Source organism: Phlebotomus papatasi, chromosome 3 (genome assembly GCF_024763615.1).
Source record: "Phlebotomus papatasi isolate M1 chromosome 3, Ppap_2.1, whole genome shotgun sequence".
Lineage (NCBI taxonomy): Eukaryota > Metazoa > Arthropoda > Insecta > Diptera > Psychodidae > Phlebotomus > Phlebotomus papatasi.
The window spans coordinates 73,035,128-73,059,418 of NC_077224.1; the positions used below are offsets into that span (position 1 = coordinate 73,035,128).

At 33.6% G+C, this 24,291-nt stretch overlaps 1 protein-coding gene across 2 annotated transcripts in view; it reads right to left on the minus strand.

The window, feature by feature from the left end:
• Positions 1-24,291, minus strand: part of LOC129807309 (uncharacterized) — a 352,121-nt gene that overhangs the window by 59,622 nt on the left and 268,208 nt on the right. For both annotated transcript variants that reach the window (XM_055856497.1, XM_055856496.1), the window contains one exon: positions 7,669-7,744. The gene's annotated coding sequence lies outside the window, so the exon portion shown is untranslated. The remainder of the gene's footprint in view (positions 1-7,668; positions 7,745-24,291) is intronic.

The window sequence follows — 24,291 nt, forward strand, 5'->3', positions numbered from 1 at the left end:
TCTATATCTTTTCAAATAACACAAAAATGAAACATTCCCAATACTCCGAATACTCCAGTACGATTATCCTAGCAATATATTTTCGCATCGACTCTAAATTACAAAAATGACACTTGATTGACGAATGAAACTTTTATCAGTTATAGATCTTCCGCGAAATATCTGGGAAATTTGCGTCAAAAGCTCGGCTGTGAAGCTTTTAATTGACACTCTCAAAAGTCTCTTTGGGTACAATTTTACACACATTTCCCGTGTCGAGATTCCAATTTGTTTGATTTCCAGAATATGCTGTTAGAGTGTGTTAAATTGCATTCTTCATCATCTCTTTGCTGTACCTTTTTCCTCAATACCCTGAGCCTAGAAAGCTCCAAAAGCTCTCGAATACTTTGAGGATGCAATGGACACAATTTCCACAGAAGAGCTGGTCCAGGAGCTATTTTTACAGACTCATTTTGAAAGCAATTCAAATTGGGGCGAATACTAAATTGTCTCTGCCTACATCGTCAATATATTGGCTTGTTTGAGCCATTAGGAAAAAAAAGAAGTTCCAAGTGAAACCTACCGAAAGAGCCGTAAAAGAAATGAAAATTCTAGTCTTCATTTTGAAGGTGTATGAATTGAAATGGTCAAAATTTCTGTTTGTCCCTCTCCTGCCATCGACCTTTTCCACCCCAAACTTCCTGTGTCAATACGAGAGCTTTTGCGAGAAATTTCAATAACATCTCCTGCCTTGAGGGAACTTCCTGAGCCAGAGAGAGTGAGCAAAAAAACATGGTAATAGCTTTGATCACAAGGAAACTTGCTTGCGGTCAAAAGATTCTTTCAACCATTGATTTACCCACCCCCCTCAAATTCTGTTAGCATCCTTCGCAACATTTACAAATTCAATTTGAAGTAAGTTGCCCCCTTCACTTTCACTCGCAATTTCACCATTTTTAGATAATTGATATAAATTCTCAAGTTCAGGCACTTTTCTACTTTGACTTTTCTGATTGGATGCGGTAAACAAGAAACTTTTCTGTTTACTTTTTTTTTTGTAAATTTTGATTTGAATTTATTCAATTAAAATTATTGGCCTTGAAAATAAATGCCTTTTGAAAGCAATTTATTTAGAAATCAGCTATGTCCATCGCTGTCTTAGCTTTGGAAATACCTACATGATATACAAAAACGAAAAAGCTTTACTTCAGTATGAGTAAAACAGTATGCCTCCAAATTCGTTATGATAATCTTCATTTTCTAATGAGTACTTGGTAACAAAAATCCCGCAACTCAAAATCCCGAAAATAAAAATACCAAACCGTAAAAATCCCGAAAAGGTAGAAATTATACGGTATATAATGCGTAGAATAATTTTCTAAGACACAAAAAAGTCTCTTCCCAAGAAGCAAAATAGCTGCATTATAAAACCAAGTATAAGATAAGTCTTTTAGTGCACTTTTAAAAGACTTAAAGTGAGAATTTTCTGTTGAAATTCCTATATATGCTCTTAAGGTCTTTAAGAGTGCGCCACTTATAGTAATCTCAGTGATGGAACCAAGAGCGTTATAAGCAACTAACAAAATTTTTGGTTCTATAGTTCTTTACCTCGAGAATATTACAAGACTATACTAAGAAAAAATTGCTTCTTGGGTTTGTCTCCAGTAAGCGCGGATGCACTCGAGGGAGTAGCTATGACGCTTTTAAGAATTCTATATTTTGGCTTTCAGGCTTTTGGCTCTTTCGGAATTTTGGTTTTCGGGATTTTGACCGGAAAGGTCAAATAGTAGTAAGTTTCGCGATCGAATTATTTTTAATTGGTGAGTTTCGTCGTCGAATTTTAAAGGTCTATTGAGCTTCATGGTAGAAAAATTAGGACCTGGAGAGTTTCCAGAGTTTCGATCCTCAAATATTTATACTCGATCTTTTATTCGTTCTCAAACTATTCATACTCGATAAAAATCGTTTTCGGAAAATTTCGGTATTATAAGTTTCGTGCCTGAAATGTTTATAACTGGTAAGTTTAATTCCAATAATATACGTTCTTGGTAAGTTTTGTAGTCCAAAAGTTTGGACCTTGTATGTTTAGTAACCGGATGTATTCATACCTAGGAAGTTTTACCGCCAAATTAATCGTAACTCGTTGAGAAGTATTCTTACTCTTCTAGTACCTGGTAGATATCGTTTCCGAAATAAATCTTTCTGGTTTGTTTCGTTTTTTGTAAGATTCACTTCTCAGTTTTTTGTACCTATATAAATTTTGGAAGATGTTTATGATGATCTAGCACCTGGTAAGTATCTTTCAAATATTCTTAGTAACAGATTTTCAAAGACACAAGTTAATGAGTATTAAAACGAGTATTTCCCAGCCAAGTGGATCAAGTCTTGATTCATTTAAAAGGTCCTCGAATTCCGGACAAATCAGGACCGGTTTTGAGCAGTTATGAAGCGATAATAACCCGATAATAAAAAATTGTTCAAATGAAAAAAGAAACGACCTTGCATAAGAATATTGTTAAAAATAAATGAAAAACTTTTTGTAGCCACTGAAGAAGCTCTACATCCGGACCGAAAGCTCTGGGCAAGACAGAAAATTTGGTTTTCATCTTGACGTAAAATAAATTTCCAATGGCGATTACCGAAGGTGTCCCCATAGAATATCCATCACGCCAGCTCATTATCCAACGATAATAACTAAACTAATTAAATAATTTTTGTTCAAAAATCAATTATTTTACGAGATTTTGGTGTAATTTTCGAGGTGAACTATTAGTCGATTTAAGCAAACGACCAATAAAACAGAATTACTATTTAAAAAACCTTTGCATCAAGTTCAAAATTCTGAATACGTATCTTTTCTTATAAGCAAGACCACTTAAAAGCTTTTTTCATCCAAACTATGAATGGACAACCAGTTATTAAGACAGTACGTCATGAGTTCGAGTATTCCTTAAAGAGAAAATGTTAAAGTTTCTGTCTTTTTGAGATTAAGTATCAAGTAAGTATCAAGTACACTTTCTCGGTACTTTGACAATTCATATAGGAAACCTCATAATATATGTACAACACTTCTAACAATAATTCCTCTCCTTTGGGTTAAACCACAGTCTAGATTATTATACAATGATTAAACTTAGAACTTATAATCTTAAGGCTATAAAAGAATAAATTCCAGAAATCTATCACAGTAAGTCATTCTGAAGCTTTTTGATTCATGTTGAAGCCAAAATCAACTATGAAAGAGATCGTAAATTTATAAAGATTTCACTTTCTGTCTGTTCTCAAATCCAAAATCCAAAGCGTAATCCCTGAGTACTTATAGCAGTAAATGCCGAGAAAGCAGGGAAACAGAGTCTACAGAATGTTGGCACAAGAGAGCTTTGAGCATTAGAGGGTCAGTGTAATCAAGAGAGCGAATGGAGTTACGAAATGTGATTTATTCCAATTAAATTCTGTGGTTCACGATGCAATTTTGTTGCATTTCCGAGGCGGAGATGCAGATATTTTCTACCCATACAAGTTGGTTTTTCGCCTCGGAGGACAATCACACAAATTATGTGTTCATCTGGGTTTTCACCACAGATAACGGAACCATTGTTTCTTGTGCAAACAACTAAGGATTGACTTGTTAAAGTGGATAATGAGAAAATCGTGAAAGAGAGATTACTTGATCCTCTTATCCTCCCAAACATTGTTCTAAACATCTTCTAGTCCATCGATTTTGCTGCAAGAAAGCAACTTTCTGCCCAATCCTATGTCGGCATTAACACAATTGTACTTTGGTCCTTGGGGCAGGATGGGATCAATTTATGAATAGCTGGAAACACTAACCTCTCATACCCTGACCATTTAACCGAGGATAATATTGTTAATATTTGTTTTGTTCTCGATGCAATCGACTAATAATTCATTAGTTGAACTATGGCAGGATGGGCAGTCGATCTCTCTCCAATGGATATGAGAGTGGATGACACGGATGTGATGCAGCAATCTCCGGCAAATAAATTAATCAATTCACTGCTGGATTATTCATTAGGCTCTTGGGTAGTATTATACGCTCTCAGTTGCAATATTTCCCCAAACGTTCTGCTTTCCCATGGGACTTGCCCCTTCATTTCCGCCAGTGATTTTATCGCTGGTCAACCCCATCCTTCTGACCTAAACACCCACCAAATCCACCATTTAAATCACAACATTGCCACAATTATTTATTATTTTCAGACAGATACAGAACTCACTGATATACCCTACCATTTTGATGATGATGATGATGCATTTTGTCCAATTGCATCCATTTGCATTCATACAGTTCCTCGTATATTTATCCTAAAAACCACCCCCAACCCTGTTTTATTGAACTTTGCGAAATACGAAATATTCACATAATACCAGTATAGAGATATGAGCTAGGGGAGAAGAATAGGAATCAAGCGGTGTACATAGTTCACTATAACTATCTAAGGTTGGATTTTCCATCTAAAATTATCGAATTGCTCTAGATAAATTTCGACTATGAATTTCTAGGGTATTGGGAATCAAAAATGTAACGTACAGAGATGTAGATCTTTTCAGATAATCATCTAAGACAATTTTATTTTATATTGTATCTTACTTAAATAATAATGAGTAAATTATTTATATGCATGTACCTCATTATCTCTATTCAGTACTCTGATATAATTAAATATTTAATTATTTTACACATTGGGAGCATTTTTTTTCAAAAAAATTATGATAAATGTGTAAAGATCTTTATTAAACGCAACTGAACAAAAACATTTTATGGCATTACATAATTAAATACATATCGAAAACCCTTAATTCTTGTGTTTTACACCTAAACATCCAAATAAAATTCCTGTACCAATTCATTAAAAAAGCAGAGGTAGCCAAAATCCCGAATGTTCAAAATCCTGAAAGGGATGAAATTATATAACGATAATGTGTAGAATAATTTCCCAAGACACAGAAAATTTCCTTTTGCCTCCAGCAAACGTAAGTGCAATTGTGAGAGTAGATATGACATTTTTAAGGATTCGGGATTTTGGCTTTCGGGATTTTGGCGTTCGGGATTTTGGCTTTCGGGATTTTGACTTTCGGGGATTTTAACTAGGACCCTTAAAAAAGATATGTATACGCCAAAAATCTTATAGCAGATGCTGGAAATACTTTTTTTGAATTTTGCGTAAAAAAGGGTGGCAAGCTTTGCAAAATACTCGAATTTTTGACTTAAATGTTATACCTCAAAAGGTTTTTCTCCTGTTTTATCATTTACCGATTCACAACAAATTTAAACTTGTGAAAATCTTGTGAAAAAATTCGAATACCTTTCCAACGAGCCAAAACGTGAATATCATTCAGCTGAAAAATACGCTCTCTACTAAAGCTTTAAAGACGTAATGTCCACCTGGGTAATTTCTAAAACATATTTGAAAATTAAAGAAAAATGGTGGCAAAGCGCCCCAGGATTTGTGAATGTGAATTGCTCGAATTCGTGACTTAGATACTATTTCTCAAAAGCACTTTCGTATCATTTACCGCTTAGTGGTTCTCAAGCAATTTTAACCGATTCATAAATCTTTCAAAAGGTCCGACAAAATAGTTTAGAAGTAATGCATTTGATTTTAGGATAAAAATTACTTATGGGTTCATTATCGGTTCGCAACCGATTTGAACCGATTTCTAAATATAAATATTGTCGAACAAAAAATAATGAAATATGCCCTTATCATTTTAAATTATATGTCTGTTCTAAATAAGAAACTAATATAATAAATAAATTTAATATTTATTAAATTTACAATATTTATAATTCATTAATATAATAAATTTATTTCCAGTATTTGGGCTTTTCGTCGAAAATTAGAACAGTCTAAATACCAAGATTTTAATTTACGAGGTTGATTTTTTCTACCATACCTCCACCCTATTTCAAGTACTAAAACCAGGGGGTGTATAGGTACAGTCTTCTTGCACAATGAACAGGTCGTGCCGATCAGTCTACATGATCGGTTGATCAGCTGCCACAGTAAACCGTAAGTTTTACTTTCACTCCTTGACTAAATTCCGACTAGAGTTTAGTTCATCTACCACAAAACTATATTAAAGTAATATTCCCAGCAGAATGACTATTTCCTAGCTTATCAAATTGCCTACAATTTAATTTGTTGGTAATTTTAACTAAAATATTGGTTGTTTCAACTATAATTTTTCGGAAACAGTTATTAGGGCTACTAAATCAACAAGCGAACAATTAAAAATATACGTCGAAAGAAATGTTACCGATTCTGAACGTTTATTAAATTTCAAGATAAGCCAGTTACTACAATGACCGTAATTATTTAGAACAGTAATAGTTACTTTTCGATGTCATTCACTTCAACACTATAAGTCAATGAAAGGTTATTTCCACTGAACTAAATGCAGACAATTATATCGGTTACTGTAATTGCTTTCATTGGTTCACTGAGAGAAATCCGAAAAAGTTAAAATAACATTCTGGAAATGTTTATTTTACCCTGCATTATTGATCCAAAATCGGTGTAAATATTATGCTTTTAGGTGTATTAGGGGTTAAATTTACCCTTTTTCATGTTAATTTTACCCTTAAAAGGTGTAAAAATATGTTGATATATTTTTACACCTAAAAAGTGTTAAAATTATGAGGAAAAAAGTTAATCGCACCCCCGTTTTCTTCTCTGTGTTAATAATACTTTATCGGTCACAGAAACTAAATTAAAAGGTTACTTTTACGATCTCATTCAGATATTTTAGCTTGTTTCTCTTTGAAGATTCAACATAATCATTAATGAATTTAAAAACATTTCTATTCATCTCAGTATAGTACTAAAAATGAAAGAACTTTAATATGTTATATGCACTTACTCGTGGTACTAATAAGTCATGTTCTAATAACGTCGGGCCTGTTTTTTTTTAATAGATTTTATCAGAACGAATGAAACTGGAAATATATAATATTAGCAAGTACTGATTTTTCGTAAAATATGTTTAATATACTAAAGAGTTTGTAAGTTTATTTTTTTCATTGGTAATAATTACAATTTTCCATTACATATTCGTGGAAATTTCTTACGATGCAAATAACTACAGAGCATGTACATTGAAGACAAAAAAACACCTTGAACATTGTGTCGAAGTATGAATTTTCAGGTTTAATGGATATATTAGCATAATCAAATTACGTGAAATGGGAATTGTATCTGACATTTACATTGATTGATGAAATGCAGGAGTATAATTGAGCAAAAAACTAACTTGAACAATTAAACCTGCATGGGTTCTGTCTCAACATTTGAATATGTTAAAATTTTGAAATTAAAGAAATAATTTAAATGCTCATAAAGCTTATTTCAGCATCAATCTGGCTTGGCTTTAACACTTTAAGAAAACGTGTAGTTTGTAAGCCTATTTTTGACTCGTATGCTTTGATTCAAATCTTGAGATACAAAAATCAGTGTTCAGAGTACACATTTGTGTGTAAAGTTAATACTTATTTCAATTCTTTTTTTGTCAAAAAACCTTCTCTCAAAGGTAGAAAAGAATTTAGCATCCATAAGTTTGTTTACACTTGTTCTTTTATTTTTTTATTGAAGCATATATTTTATTTGCAATTCACCAAATAAGTGAGTTTTTTTTTAATTTGAAATTTTAAAATTTTAAAACACTCACCAAGATAATTCCACTTTTCAGCTTTCGGAAAATGTGAGTTATTCAGAATGGATCCTTATGAGATATCGCTGAGCATCTGCAAAAATTCCATGAAAAAAATGTGGATTAATTAAAAACTCATGTAAGTTATCTCATTATTCATTCACACATACACAAGCAGGATAGAAAAAAGTCATAGAATTTTATGCAATAGACCATATTTCCCATTTTAATGCGTTCGTATGGAGAAAACTCGTCCTTTTCTGCACCACTTGAGCCACTCTTTGACTCTTTCACATTCATGCAGATTTTTTTGCACTGTAACAGTGATATGTGGTCTGTTAAAAAAAATGCAAATACTTTCCTTAGGAAATGGCATTAGTAAGTGAGATTGGTTAGGAAAAAAATCCCCAGCTATAATCCAATTAGTTGAATTTTTCGCAATACGAGAAAAAAAGTCAGTGGTGTTCTCTTTAGTATTCGAGTATCAAGTACAACAGAGTTTATTCCCAGAAATAAGACTAATCTAACAAACTTTTCCCAAGAGAGAGTTCAATGAAATGCATACAGAATTATTTTGTGAGGTGCTGAGGGGGTTGGAGTACAAATTGGCAAAGCTCAACTTTCCCATGGACAAAAAGAAAGGAGACAGATAGGAGCTTTTGAGCAACTTGTGGTCGATGTGGCTTTTGGCTGTGTGCATTGTTAGTTCGACTCCTCCGAGATCTGGGGCAGCTCGAGGGAGCTAACATTCAACAAATTAGATGGATGTGAAATCTTTCCTACCCCCCGAAAAAAACACTCCTCAGCGAGAAAGGGAGGTGGCTGTCTGATTGGGAAGGCTAGCAAATGGTAGGACGACAGGGATAGCGATGAGATTGCTGGTTATTAAATACAAAAATACGTGAGGTGAATTCCCTACAATTTGCCAGCGGGGGATTAAAGAGTCGAAACATTCCACATATTTTCCATGGAGAGGACTTCCCTTTTGTGTGGCACGTTTCTCACCATCCACTATAAACCACTGAGCATAGTTTTCATAAAATCACAATAATTCCACCCTCGCTTCTTTTAACCCATACAGCACGCTCCCTCACACCCTAAGCCTTATCACTCTCCGCGCCAGAGTTGATAATGTTAGACGCTAGACCAGATTAGAGATAATAGACCAGACAGAAACAGTTTATTTAATCCTCTTGATCTTTTACATATCACTTCAAACACTGAGAGAAATCCGAAAAAGTTAAAATAACATTCCGGAAATGTTAATTTTACCCTACATTATTGATCCGAAATCGGTGTAAATATTATGCTTTTTAGGTGTATTATGGGTTAAAGTTACCCTTATTCATGTTAATTTTACACTTAAAAAGATGTAAAATTAACATTAAAAATTGTTGATATATTTTTACACATAAAAAGTGTTAAAGTTACGAGGAAAAAAAGTTAATCGCACCCTTTTTTTCTCAGTGATGTTGAACTGCACTGAGAAAAAAAGAGGCTGCGATTAACTTTTTTTCGTCATTACTTTAACACTTTTTGGGTGTAAAAATATATCAACATTTTTTATTGTTAATTTTACACCTTGTAAGGGTAAAATAAACATGAAAGAAGGGTAACTTTAATCCATAATACACCTAAAAAGGGTAATATTTACACCATTTTCAGATCAATACTGCAGGGTAAAATTAACATTTACAGAATGTTATTTTAACTTTTTCGGATTTATCTCAGTGTGGCATTTTTTGTTGTCACACATTCCCGTGTCTTAAAGTCTATTATAAGACCTGAGTCTTAAAATTGTATATTTCAATTCTGCGGTTATTAATGGGCTATAAGCCAATAAGACCTTATAGGTGAGGTTGGATAAAAAAAGGGTGAGAGCATTAAAGTTATATACTGGCCACTTCAAAGCTCAGACTTTTCACCCATCGAAAATCTTTGGTCTTTGCTTAAAGTTAAAATCACTGCTCTGCGATCACATTATTGTTAAAAAGATTTGAATTAGACCATCCTTAAGTCCGGAACTCCTTTCACACAAGACATACAAGGCTTTATTTTTCCATGCCTGAACAAATTGCTGAATTATCTCGCAAAAATGTGGAAATATTAAATATTAGCGAAAACCATAACAATCTTTTGGTCGATAAAACGTTGTATTTTTTAAATTTATTGTATTAATAATGAAATTTATTTAAATCTATAATTATAAAGAGTAATAAGTATAGAATATAGTACAATTAAAATACTAATTCTTAAAAATATTTACAATAGTTTTTTTTAACCTCTTTCACTAGAAATGATCACCGTAACAAACTTATAATCCCCCCTGTAAGTCATGAATAGGGTTATGCCTTTACATATTAATTTTTTTTTTACATTTTACATGTAAAAAATATGTAAAACTGTAAAAAATATGTAAAAATGTAAAAAATACGTAAAATGTGAAAAAGGAAACTTAAGCATTTTTGAATCTTTTAAACATTTCCTGTAAGCAATATCAGTATAGATATTGCTTTCGAGGAATATGAATAAAATATTCTTGGGAAAGCTATGAATAAAATTTAGCACAACTTAAGCTTAAAATGATTTTATTTGCATGTAATACACTCATATTTTCAGCACAAAAATATTAAAATTGCAAATAAAGAGCGCACAGTTTCAGCACAAAACGGTTAAATTGAATATAAAATCCTCACAGCTTTCGAACGAAACGTTTAGCAATTTAGATCGTTATTATCCGCATTCTGTGCAGATTTTATTGAAAATCGATATAATATCATAATTTCTGTGTGAATTTTTGTTTGATACCTTAGTCTCATTTTAGTAATAAAGCGCGATGGTTTTTTAGAATATTATCACAGAAACATTCATTATCACAGAATCAGTGTTAGCATGGAGACACTGATTCTCTTCATGAACATTTTTTTCTGGAATGTGACGTCTTGGATAAGGTATACAGCAAAATCCCCCAAAAAATTATCGCTATGAAGAAAGCAGGAAATAAATCTTAATTTCAATGATTTTTACAATTACCAGAAACCACAGAACAATAGGAAAACTCCCTGAGCATGTAGATATAGAAGTTCAGAAATTATTAATCGCTTAGATGGTTACTATAATATTGGTTCAACCGGGTAGTAGAAAATTTGAATTGGGATTGTCAGTGAGCTTCATTGCACTTGATTTCACGTGGTATAGGACTGACAATCTCACCCCGTATAAGAAAAGGGACAGATAATCCTAACCGGCTTATGTAGGTGAGATTCTTAACGTGAGCTAACTCGGAGTGCATGCAAATTCGATTTGATGCTGAAGTAGGGAGACGCCATTCAGTTATCTTGAATCAAATTCGTGAAATTATACAAATTTTGTATTTAAACCAAAATATCAAGGATTTGGATGAACTGGCACAAAAGTAATATATGGGTGAAATGTAGACCAGAATGTTTTCTATAATTTTCCCATAGAACATGATCTCATCGATTACTCAGAAGTCAAGATAAGCGAGGTTTTTTGTTTCTTAACTCGTTTTTTCATCCAGAGTGCCCCAAGTAGTCATTTGTTGAACTTCAACTATATCAAAGAATTGTTGTCTTTTGTGGGACTTTCCATTTAAACCCCTATTTTAAGTGTCTTGGTGGAGTAGAGGCAGTCAAATTGGCATCTGAGTGATTTCAAAGCGTTATTATGGGAAAAATCATTTTTTTTCACACTTAAACGGCAAAATCGGAGTGATAGCGTAGTCTGAGCGGAAAATGATGTATGGACGAAATGTAGAGACAAATGTGTTCTACAATTATGTTGAAGTAATCATCAAAATCGGTTCAGCGACAGTCGAGATAATTGAGGTTATGTGATATTGAAATTGGTTTTTCGACTGTGGCGCCCCTGGTGTTGGTCCCACGAAGTTCAAACATTCTAGAAAGTTGTAGCATTTGGTGAGATCTTTCGTTTAAGCCCTCACTCATCAAAATCGGTCACATAGAACCGGAGATATGATTTTTTGAATTTTGTGAACTTTGACCCCTCATATCTCCGGTTCTATTGAAACCACTGCGCACATACGCACCATTTTGGAAACGTCCTAGACTGGACTACAACATACTAAAATTTCATTAACTTGCACAATGCCGTTTTTGAGAAAAGTGACTTTGAATTTCGATGAATTTTGATGCTATCACAGCGCCACCTGTGGTGACTTTTTGAACTTCCATCTGAAAGTGCTCATCGAGACGAAACCAAAAAGGTAAAATTTAGGTCGCTATGTTAATTAGAACCGGAGATAGAGGCCGGTCAATGTTCGAACTTTGACCCCTTATAGCTCGGGTCAGGGGTTATGGATCGACTTAAGGTTTTTTTTGTTTGATAGGTATAATCAACGGCTACAACATACTAAATTTTCAGCCCGATGCACAATGGAATTTTTGAGTTATTTAACTTTTAAGATTTAAAAATTTTCTTTTTAAAAAAAGCGCCCCTAGCGGTGGTTTTATGAACTTGCGATGTTAGAAGGAGAAGTGGCATTTCACGAGAGCTTTCCAAAAAGCCCTCACTTTTTAAATTCTGACAATTAGAACCGGAGTTATGGCCATTTTAAGAAATTTGTTTTGGACCCTTATAGCTCGGGTCAGGGGGGTCGGGGGACCTTAAGTTTGGTATTGATGGAAAGCTCTAAGGCCCAGCTATAACATACTAAAATTTGAGTCCGCTGAATGCCATAGGGGCGGAGCTATTGAGAAAACAAAAAAAGGGGGGTCTTCAAAATGGCGGAAGGAGGGGTGGGGGGTGGGGGGTCTATGCACCAAGTTGCAATTTTCACCCGATATATAACCTTTGCCGAAAACCGCAAGTCGATATCTTTTTTAGTTTAGGAGCTATTAAGCTCCAAAGAGCGGCCGGCCGGGAACGTAAATTAGCCACATATATATTCGTGATCAGGAAGTGCTGAAACACATTTTGGCCAAGTTTGAGGTCGATCGGACGACATGAAATTTTGTTAGGATTATAGTAGGTGAGATTGTTAAGAATCTCACCTAAAAATGGATGTAGGGGAAAGTACTCTCCCTTCGAACGTTCATGCCTCCGAATAATGTGAATTTTCTTTTAGTTTTTCTGAGAGGCCTACACATTTCTATTAAATATTAGTTGGCTTATCATCAATTTTGTTCATAGTTCCATGATAATTTAGTGTAAATCTCTTACGAAAAACAAAAGAAATTCACATTATTCGAAGGCATGAATGTTCGAAGGGAGAGCACTTTCCCCTACCGAACTCCTCATGCGGGAAGGTCTAAGTTCCTCTATGGAACGTTATGCCATCATTATTATTATTATCATCCCTTTGCTCAAATCCGTCTTGAATATTTTTTGGTATCTTTTGAACAGGTGGAACAATTCGTCAATATTTTTTCATTAATAAGATTAAAAAAATACCCAGCAGGACTTTTATTTTATGTAAACGAATGTGCAATAAGAAAAAGTCCGTCCCTTCAGTGATTTTAGCGACAATAAAATCCTTTTCTCTATGATTCTCAGACAGGTAAAGCTCGTAAATTAATATACCTTTGCAATTTATGATAACGACCATAACTATATCTCAATTTTCCATCCACTTTGCTGCTATATTGCAATTAATAAAAGCGCAAGGAGAGTATCACCTCGACAAATTGAAAGTAAGAATTTCTGAAGAATTTCCCGAGGCAGAATTCAATCTCATTTGCAGAAGTAAGAGTATACTCAACTCTGTCGTGAAGTCACTCAATGTTTCCATGTCCCCGAACAGAGTTTATGAAATTGCGTGGAAGGAGACAAGTGATATTAAAATGGAAACAGAGGATGGAGGTGTTCAACTGATAAAAACATCCCTGTGAAACATAATTTCCTAGTTAAACAATTTATCTCCGGCAGGAGAGTTTTGGTGCCTGGAGGGTGTCAGAGAAAACGGGTTGAAATGCTTTAATATCATTTACAGCAGTCAGAAAGAGTTTTCACAAAAACCAGGAAAATGAGACGTTATGGGAAAAAATAGAGAGGTAAAATGTACATCAGAAGATGTAAATCTCTATTAAATTACAATTAATTTTCCACTCTTTAATCCCTTTTTTCCACTGCTTTTTTTCTGCTTCAATTAAATGGCAAAAATTACCAACGTTTGAATTTTAAATATACAATGATAGCACAAAAAAAATATGACAATTTTCTCACCCTCTAATTTTTTGAATATTCGTCATCACCCTTTGACCATGGCCCTTTATTGCAAAGTTAAATCCCGGAAACACTTTAATGTCAGTTTCAAATACCAGTCCATTCACATGAGGTTTTTGTGGAGGAGAGTTGTTGGACATTTTTCCATTACAATAAATGAAAAAAAAAGTGTTGCACTAGGACTCATTTTACCCTCATCTGCTATATTTTTACTCTACTGTTGTGCTATTTTACTGCCAATTTACATTCATGGTTGGACACTCAATCAAAAGCATATTTAAAAAGTCACTGACTTTCACTCTATTTGGGAATTATTTGCTGAAAATGGAAATAATGCAAATGAAAATATAACCAAGGGACTTTTTCCGGATATTTTTTTCAATTATTAGACTTAGTGTGATCATTCGGAATTTTTAAATGTAAATATTTTTAAGAAAAAAACAGTTTTTAAATAAAACCTTTTGAATTTTTGATACACTGAAGTTAAGACCTTTTCAGAATGTACATAAACTTTAAAATCCATAGCAGGATTTACGAGATATAATATTTCAAAGTTATTTTTTTGAAAAAAAAAAACTCGTCATTTAGATAAGTTTGGCAAAATATTAAATAAAATTATGTATCGTATTAAAATAACAAATTTTTTTAGTGTTTAAAGTTTTTTTTAAGAAGATTTTACAATACTAAACTTTCCAATTATACTTTTATTTATTTTTTAGAACATATTTGCAAATTAAAGTAATTGTAAGAACCATAATAACAACATTTAAAATAAGTTTTGCAATATAATTGGCAAAAACTCAGCTGTCAGATGAGGATTTTCAGAACCCACATTCAGCTGAAAATACAGAGATATATTTGATATTTTATTGATATCCAACAGTATGCTGTTAACCTGAATATTCTGCTGAGTACCATTTAATTAACCCATCTCTTCATCCTCTTTTTTTCACATCGATTTACCAAATTGAGCCCCAAAGCATTCAAAGTGAAAAATATTCACTAAATATAATCCTTCCAGAAAAAAATCCCAATAATTTTTCCATGTAAAATTTATGATCCCTTGTGGGTGAAATTTTACGAGCTAACATAAACTGTCAGAGCGCGAGGGTTTGGGTAACGTATAAATAACAACAGCAAAAGCCCACAAATACCGAATAAATATTGATATGTCCATTCAAATAGAGAGACTTAAATCCATTGATTTAATTCACAAACTAGCCAGGAATTGCCGTTGGAAAATTTTCTGGCAACAGAATTACCAGGAGAGGGAAGTGTCTGCAGGAAAACTTTTACTGGTCACAATTGTTTGCTCTCTGTATCAAGGAAAAAAGGGACACACCGCACCAAATGAATTAATTAATTATGAGACAAATAAATTACACCACAATTTCCTCAAATATTAATTACGTAGAGTCGTTCTTCTCATACACACCACATATTTCTCATTCTCTTGTGGATACCTACCAGGAAGAGGATGGCTGGCAGATAAAAAGCAAAAAAGAGAATTCTTTTTTTTTTGGAGATAGGATCTTACCCCAGCAACATTTGTTTAGATCAATTTGTCTTTTTTTAACAATTATTAAAATATTCATTAATTTTCAGTTGTTTTACTTATAATAATACCACTAACAATTTTTTTTGCAGTACTGTAATGCAAGTTTATGAGAATTCTCTAAGGATTCCGTAATTGTAATGTGCAAAGTTAAATAATCTTTTCTCTCTCATAACAGAAATGCTTGTGTAAGTTTCTAAGAAATCGAAATAAAGACTTTTACAAGAAGTGCATAAGACTTAATTCAATAGGGCATTGAATTTAATAAAATGAACTAACCAAAATCTCTCAAAATTAAATTAATTTTTAAATTGACACTAAAAACACTGAAATAAGTTCTATAGATTAAGTTATTATCTTAGTATAACCTGTAATTGATTTTGAAATAAAAAAAACAAGTTTTATAAAAAATACCGTTGAATCTATGGCATTATATTTGGAATAAATTATAGAACTATTGGAATTAATTTTATTGTATTGATGATATTGATGCACCATAATGCCATAAAATCAATGACGAAATGATTTAAATTAATGCCAAAATAATCTAAAATCAATACCAAAATGATCTAAAATAAATGCCGAAATGCAATGATCTAAAATCAATAAATGCCGAAATGCTGTGATCTAAAACCAATGTCAAAATCCTCTCAAATCAGTACCATAATGATCTAAAATCAATGCCAGTAAGATCTAAAATCAGTGCCAAAATTATCTAAAATCAATGCCAGTAAGGTCTAACAACAATGCCAAAATGATCTAAAACCAATGCCATAAAGATCTAAAATCAGTACCAGAATGATCTGGAATCAGTGTTGGCATATCTCAGTCAGTTAGTTCTACTTGATAAGGATTTAAACACAGATTATGACATGGGTTTGGAATCAGTGCTAGAAAAAATTAAAATAAATACCAAAATGATCAAAAATCAATATCAAAATGATCTAAAATCAATGCCAAATTGTTCTAAAATCAATGCCAAATTGTTCTAAAATTAATGCCTAAATATTCAAAAATCAATGTCAAAATGATCTAAAATAAGTGCTGAAATGATCTAAAACCAATGCCAAAATCCTCTGAAATTAAAAAAATGATCTAAAATTAATGCCAATAAGATCTAACATCAATGCCAAAATGTTCTAAAATCAATACCAGAAGATCTAAAATCAATACCGTAAAGATCTAAACTCAGTACCAGAATGATCTGAAATCAGTGATGACATAGTTCAGTCAGTTAGTTCCACTTGATAAGGATTTAAACACGGATTATGACATCGGTTTGGAATAAGTGTTAAAAGAAATTAAAATAAATACCAAAATTATCAAAAATAAATATCAAAATGTTCTAAAATCAACGCCAAATTATTCTAAAATCGTTAATATTAGATGCTCGATCAGTAGATTAATTTGGATAAAAAGAAACACGGATTTTGACCTTGATCCTTCTCCTCCTTTATTACTTGGACCAAGTAATAAAGGAGAAGGATCTTGGTCAAAATCCGTGTTTCTTTTTATCCATATTCTAAAATCAATCCCTAAATAATCGAATATCACTACCAGAATGATCTAAAATCAATTCCAAAATGTTTTAAAGTCGATGCCAAAATATTCTGACATCAATGGTATTGTGTATCGAAATTTACAAAAATAAAAATTTGTGGCATTGATTCAATGCCAAAATGGAATTTTATGAAATTCAATGGCAAATTTAATTTAAATGCCATAAATATAATAGTACAATAGTGAATTTATTTTGAAACTATTTTGCTATTTATGAATGCCGGAAATAAACCGAGTTCAAATCCCTTTTTAGTGAACGGAAATACGAACATTTTAAAATTTAGTACTTCTTACAATTCAATCTTTTAGGCTTCCTGGGGTAATACCTTAATCGTACGTAAATGCTAGAGAACAAAAATAAAATATTTGGAAAATTCTGAATTCTGTGTTCTAAAAAAAACGATTTTGAATAATTATCAGATGCACATAGTACCTATAACTTAAAATTTTTTTTTAAATTCATCAGCATTTTGAGCGTCTTCATTTTCCGACAAAGAAAAAAAACCAAATGTGATAAAATCCACCCTAAACTTTCTTCGTATGAATAAAATAAATTTTCAAGTACTTCCTCTCCCTATTCTCCAAAAGCCACATACTCCCCGTAAAGTTCCTTCCAGTGTGGCACTAAATTTATGATCGAAAGGACCATTAGGCCACATTCCGGGCTCAGCCCCCAAAAGATTTTGGGGGAATGAGAATAAAGAGGCCACCCTCATGTGTGTATAAAAGAAAATTGTCGGCAAATAGAATGATAATTTATAATGCAGTTAAATAGATAAGTTGTCTCTGGGTGTACATTAAAATATATGGATGAGGTTAGCCGCATTATTCAAAAATAGGGTGTGTCACTTTCAACCCTCACACTTCCCAAGGGAAGGTTTTTGTGAGACTCCCTGACCGGCATTCTAAATACTCTCCACAGACTGAAATATTTTCCAATGAAGCGACTGAGGGGTTAGTCATTCCCATTGGAATGTTGACTACACCTTCAATTAAAAGGAATTCATTTAAAGGAATAGGGAAAAGTACTTTCACTTCGAACGTTCATACCTTCGAATAATGTGAATTTCTTTTACTTTTTCTAAGAAACATATCAATCATTATCACATAATTATCAATAATTGTTAATAAGCTATATTTAATAGTAATGTGTAATTTTCTTGGGAAAACTTAAAGAAAATTCACATTATTCGAAGGCATGAACGTTCGAAAGGAGGGTACTTTCCCCTATGGAAAACATTATGAAGTGTTTGATGCCAGTGTGTGTATTAAGCCTAAAAGCCTTCCCCAATTAAAAATAAATATTTTTTGGAACGAACAATTAAATTAAACATACATGTATTTTATTTAAACTGAATTCAGTAGGGGAAAGTGGTCTGCCTTTGAACGTAAAATGATGTTCAAAATTAGAGATTTTTTTCAGAGTAAACTACAACATGAGTTTTACTTTGCACTACACCAAAAAATTCTCTTGTTCTTTGAGCTTCTATGCTTACCCCATTCAGGACTCGCAAGTCCTCAGTTTTTCCTGATGAGAAACTTGAAAATATGATGTCGATATATTCAAAGGCAGCCTGCATGGTCTGCCTTTGAATGTGGTTAGGCAGCCTTTGAATCTTAATCTTTCACTGAGAATATTAGGTCTGTAACATTAAACGGCCCATAATTGATTAGCATGAACCCTAATGCACTCAATAAAACAATCACTGTAGTCAAAAGTCATTATACAACAACATTTTTTACATTTTTCTGAAGCACTGTTTTTCACTTGAAAATTTGTAATAAAACGCCATTGAAGTTGACAATTGTCAGTTTGAAACATCCCGGCCGGAGGAAAATAGCATGTTATAAGCATTTGTATGACATTCGTCAGACCAAAGTAGGAGTTCTATTCTGCTCCCGGACAGGAAGCTGTCAGACGTTTCAATGTATGGAAAGAGAGGATTCAAAGGCACACAACATTAAGATTCAAAGGCTGCCGCAGAGCAATATTTGCAAACTTTTATCACCCACAAAAATTGTCTCATCTGAATCAAAATGTATTTGGAGAAATACCATCCAAGAATAACCTTCCATGATTCACAATAGAAGATTTGTTCGAAAAATTATTTTGATTATGAAAAAACACATGAATTGTGGAACATCAAAATTACAGTTTAGAGCTCAGTTTCGTTTTTTTGACCTAGCACCTAGAAAATAAGAGCTAGGGTCTGCATTTTTTGATGACTTGTGAGGATTATAAATAGCTATCTAATAGTTAATAGAAAAAAATTTATGCTTTAAAAAAAATGAAAGAATTACAATATTCAAAGGCTGCCGCATTCAAAGGCAGACCACTTTCCCCTAGTATTTGATTTTTTAAATCGTTATAGGCGAAAGTGGCCTGCCTTTGAATGCGGTAGCCTTTGAATGCTTCAATTTTTCTCTTATCTCCCAAAGCTCAAATTCCATTTTGTTAATCGAAGTTAATAGAAAATAGTTAATAGTATTAACATAGTTCACAAAATTGAATTTTTTCTTTGAGAAATAAGAGAAAAATTGAAATATTCAAAGGCTACCGCATTCAAAGGCAGACCACTTTCCCCTACTTTAAATAATAATTTGCTGTTGCATTTTGTTTTTTGCCTCATTCCTTTTAATTTAAGACTAAAGAGCTTAAGTATTTCTTCCGCTTTAATTAATATTTTATACTTAACTTTAAACACTTGAAAGTGCTACCCTAATGAAAAGCAAGTCTTGCCTCGGTGAGAAGCCCCTCAGGAAGCCTTCGTGGAATGCAGAGGCGAACACTCAAGAATTAATTTAGCAAAAGGGAGTGGAAGAAAATAAGTCTAAAGTTTAGGTGGTTGCATCTCATGATAAGAAATGTTCCATTTCAACATTTTTCACCTTGTCACATGGCACTAATTTTATTTTGCACATCCTGCTTACCCCTCTTTTAGACCCATCCCCAGAGAGAACCCTTTGCAGACCTCGTTAAAGGGGTTTGGGGTGGTTGCCCAGGGCATATTTTTGGGGTGGAAGTGCAGAAAACGAGAAGGCTGACGACACAATTCACGGGAAAAAGAGACAAAGTCGGTGGAAAATTAGTGCTTCTGGATGCTGCAGAGAAAATAAATTCTTCCCTATAGCTCCCCCCCCTTGGTGGGCAGAATCATCTCTCAAGCTGCAGTGAGACAAAATGGACCAGAGAACGTGTCTAGCCCCTAAATCGAGTACTTTATTGAAGATTTAATTTGTGTCTCCACCTCGTTTGCAGTTCCCACTTTAGGATTTTCCAAGTGTCTCCAAGTTGTTTAGGTCGAGGAAGATATGGTAACAAATTCATCCCCAGTGGCGTGGCAATTATTTCTCACTTTTCCCATCCATCTTGGGTGAATTTTTGGAGTCCTGAGGAAAATTCTTGTGTCTCCTAACATATAAATAATCCACAAATACGTGACACTTGGAAAATAGTTTTCTCGTGTGTGACACAACTTATGTCGAATTGGGGTGGGCTTCCCTTTTGCCAACAAAACTTATTCTTCTTCATATACACATGGTTAGCATATTCTTGCAACAGTCTACAATTAACATTCAAACTGAAAATTAATTTCGCCAATTATCATTTATCTGAGAATACTTAACATTTAGTGTTTGTCTCTCTGTTTGTATTTACGACAAACTTCCACACAAAATTTTGAAGGAAGTTTTCCAGCCACAGTGTTTGGCAAACAAACTTTCCCAGGCATCTCAACAGTAAAGTAATTGTGTTGGCCTTGTTGGCCAATTGTACATTAAGCAATGGTAAATTAGCATTCAAGCCACATTGACAACAAGAGTTGTTTCAATACAGTGGACAAAATTCTACTTCGAACTTAATTTTACGCTCAGGAAGAGCTTCTTCTTCAGCTACATATATCAAATAAAATATGTTCAGCCTCTTTATCGAATGATTTAATTTACAAAAGTTAAACTTACAGAGATTTAGGATTGACCTATTGAGGAATAAGAACTGTTATTAGTAATTTTTCGTGGGGATCTCACTCAGTGGCAAAATAGGCAAGATGATTGGGTCTTGGGCGGTGAGATCTCTGCGACTCTCACCGCTGTGAGTTCGAGTCCCGAACGGTGCAAGTTACTGAATTTTGAGAAAATATATTTTTCAGTGTGATAAAACTTAATAAAATGCACTACCTCTGCCCAAAAACCTTCAGGAAAGGCGTTCCTGGGAGATCTACGATCAGCAGATTCTTCCAACACGAGGCACATTGTAATGATTACATTGTAATACCAAATAAAGTGTCTCACTCGATACGATTAAAACGAATAATAGACAAAAATGCTTTAATTAAAATTACCCAAGTGGATTTTTGGAGGAAGACCAATTCGTATCCATGTGTTCTGGATTCCAAAAAGGAAGCATTTGACGGTAGTGAGTGAGAACATTGCGTTACGGAATGTAAGGAATAATATGTCGCTTATATCATTTGGGTATTTTCACCCCAAATAGCAATTTGGAGTACGATTACCGTTGGATGTATGTATTCTGGATTCCAAAAACGGGTTCTATGACGGTCTTCAGAGAGTCGAATGACGGAAAGTGGGGAATAATATGACAGTAATTACGGAAGTCATTTGGCGTCATAATAACTCTGAGATTACCCGTCCACGACTAAAATATGACGCCGACTTCCAGTGACTTCCAGTGTCTCTATAAAAAATCTTCCCCTAACTGGATATAGCTGAGGGGAAATTTCACTTATAAAATGGCAAATAGAATTATTCAATGCTGTGAATCCGCAAAATAGTTGATATTTTCGCCTGTTTTGTCAATAAACAATGCATTGCGAGCAAGAGCTCCTCCGGTAGAGAAGTGTATTGTGACTCATAAAAAGACAGTGCCGACAAAAATTAAACGAAAATTAGGCAGTGTTTTGTATTATAAATACATGGACATTTTTTTTGGAAAATGAAATTTTGTGGTCCAGGAGTTTGCTCCAGTTTCTGGAGTGTTCTGTGATCAAAATTTTGTGTCGAAAAGACCTATTTAGTGCAGATTTTAAAAGATTTTCTTGTGTTGTTGCCACCCAGTGGAAAAATTTTCGACATGTCGGATGGCTCATTCAGCAATAGTCGAACGGCCAAAATCTTCGTAAATGTGAGTAGTGAATTAGGAAAAAATTGGAGAAATTTACATAGTAGAAAACGATAGAAGATGTGAAGAATTGTTGAGAAAATAGTGTCTCCGATGGTAGTACAATACAAATTTGTGAAGTGCACTTGACGTCTTCATTCAAAGTGCGTACGTCGATTTCGTACCTATGCAGTAGTAAAGGACGCCAAATGCATTTTTTTTTTGGTGCGTCATTTTTTGTACGGAAGAATACCGTCATTTGGAGTCGCTTTTGTTACCTCATGATAGAGTAAATTTTAGAACCGTAAAATAACGATTACTTTACTAATTCATGCTGTGACCAAAATACGACGCGAATACGACTAATTTTTAAGATTCTAATTAGGAGTAACTTTTTGACCATTTCTTGTAGACCAAAAACCAGTCATTTTTGAGTCAGAGTAATTTTTTGCGAATTGGGGTCAGTATTACTCTAAAATTCCCAAGCTATGGCGACTCAAAAATTACGCGTAAAATGAGTTTTTTCAGTAGTTTCACTGATCAAACTGATCAAATATCAATTTACTACTCAAAAAAAACTATTATAAAATGGATGGATATACAGTGTGACTCCAAACCATTTAAACAAAATTGTAAAATTCCAGGGAAAATGTCAAACGAATAGAATATTACAATAATTAAAAGAACACAAGAACAAAAGGAGGTGCCACTATTAGAATTGTGGACATTATCATGCCACAGAAACATATTAAAATCTGGAAGCCAATTTCAATACAAATGAAATACAATTTAAGATAATACCCAAGCAGCAAAAACACACTGTACAATTTTAGTCATAAAATCGTTATCCGCACGTCATTCAATTGAGGTTGTCCTGAACTCTCACCACTTATTTACTTCAATATTACGTTACTTTTACTTGAAATGATTACGTCAGAATTAACCAAAACTGTATGGAAAGGTAGTGGAATTTTTCGTGGAATTATTCCTTGAATTTTCGCCAGGGAACAAGCAAGAATTTTCCTACAACAAAGGGGGCGTGTTGCGGTAAAATTCATGGAAAATCTATAGGAAAACTTCTGGAATATTCCATGGAATATTCCAGTGGAATCCACGGACGTTTTACGTTTAATTTTCCATATAAACCCTCCATGGACTTCTATAAGAAAGTGAGGCTGAATTTCCTTTGTATGATGTTCAAATTATCCATGGAATGGCCATTTTCTATGGCCTCTCCTAGGAAAAATTCCATGGAAGACTTTGCGGAAATTTAGCATCAAATTCCATGGAATGAGGGGAATTTGACAAAAATTTTCAAAGGAATTTCCGTGGAAGTTTGCCATGAGGGAAATAACTACACCACTCGTGTCGCTACTTGTCACCTTCACACACTGAGCGGCTTGCCGGAGGAACCATCATGGTTCGAATATAACGGACATTGCTACAGTGAGGTTGTAGAAAATGACCCTACTTTACTGTGTTGGCGAGAAAAACGACTACAAATTATAACACGACAAAAAAAACCTTACGCTGACTTGATTTTGCTACATAGGTAAAATAAATTATATAATGAAAGAAAAGGAAATAATCATCAGTTACATAATTGTTAATTTTAATATTAAATAGGGGAATGTTGGCATGGTTCGCACAGAGTGAACCTTCAATCAACGCGAATTTTCCTCTGTGTTTGCAAAGAGCTAGTTCGTCATTTCTTAGCCATAAGATACATCATTATTAGGCTTATGAAACGAGATGAGAAATGGTAGGTTAGGTCTTTGCAAACAAAGAGAAAATTCGCATCGTTTGAAAGTTCACTCTGTGCGAACCATGCCTACATTCCTGTATATCTTCATTGCACTTTGATATATTCAAAACTTAAAGGGGAAGTAGCGTAGCTTTGCATTGAGGCACTTTTAAAATAGGGCTTTTATTTCTCCTATTTTTAAATGGAAGTGGATCTTACCATCATATATAATTTACTATAAAGAATACTATATTTACTATAAGGAAGTTGAATTTCATTGTCACAAGGCTCAGTTTTATATAATAATAGAAAAATTCCTATTTTAAAAGTGCCCCAATTCAGAGGTGCACCTCTTTCCCTCTACATAAAATATTCAAAGTGCATTAGCTTTGAATGAACAATCTTGAAATGGTTTGGTTTCCACATATCAGTTTCAATAACCTATCCCAATTTCATATTAGC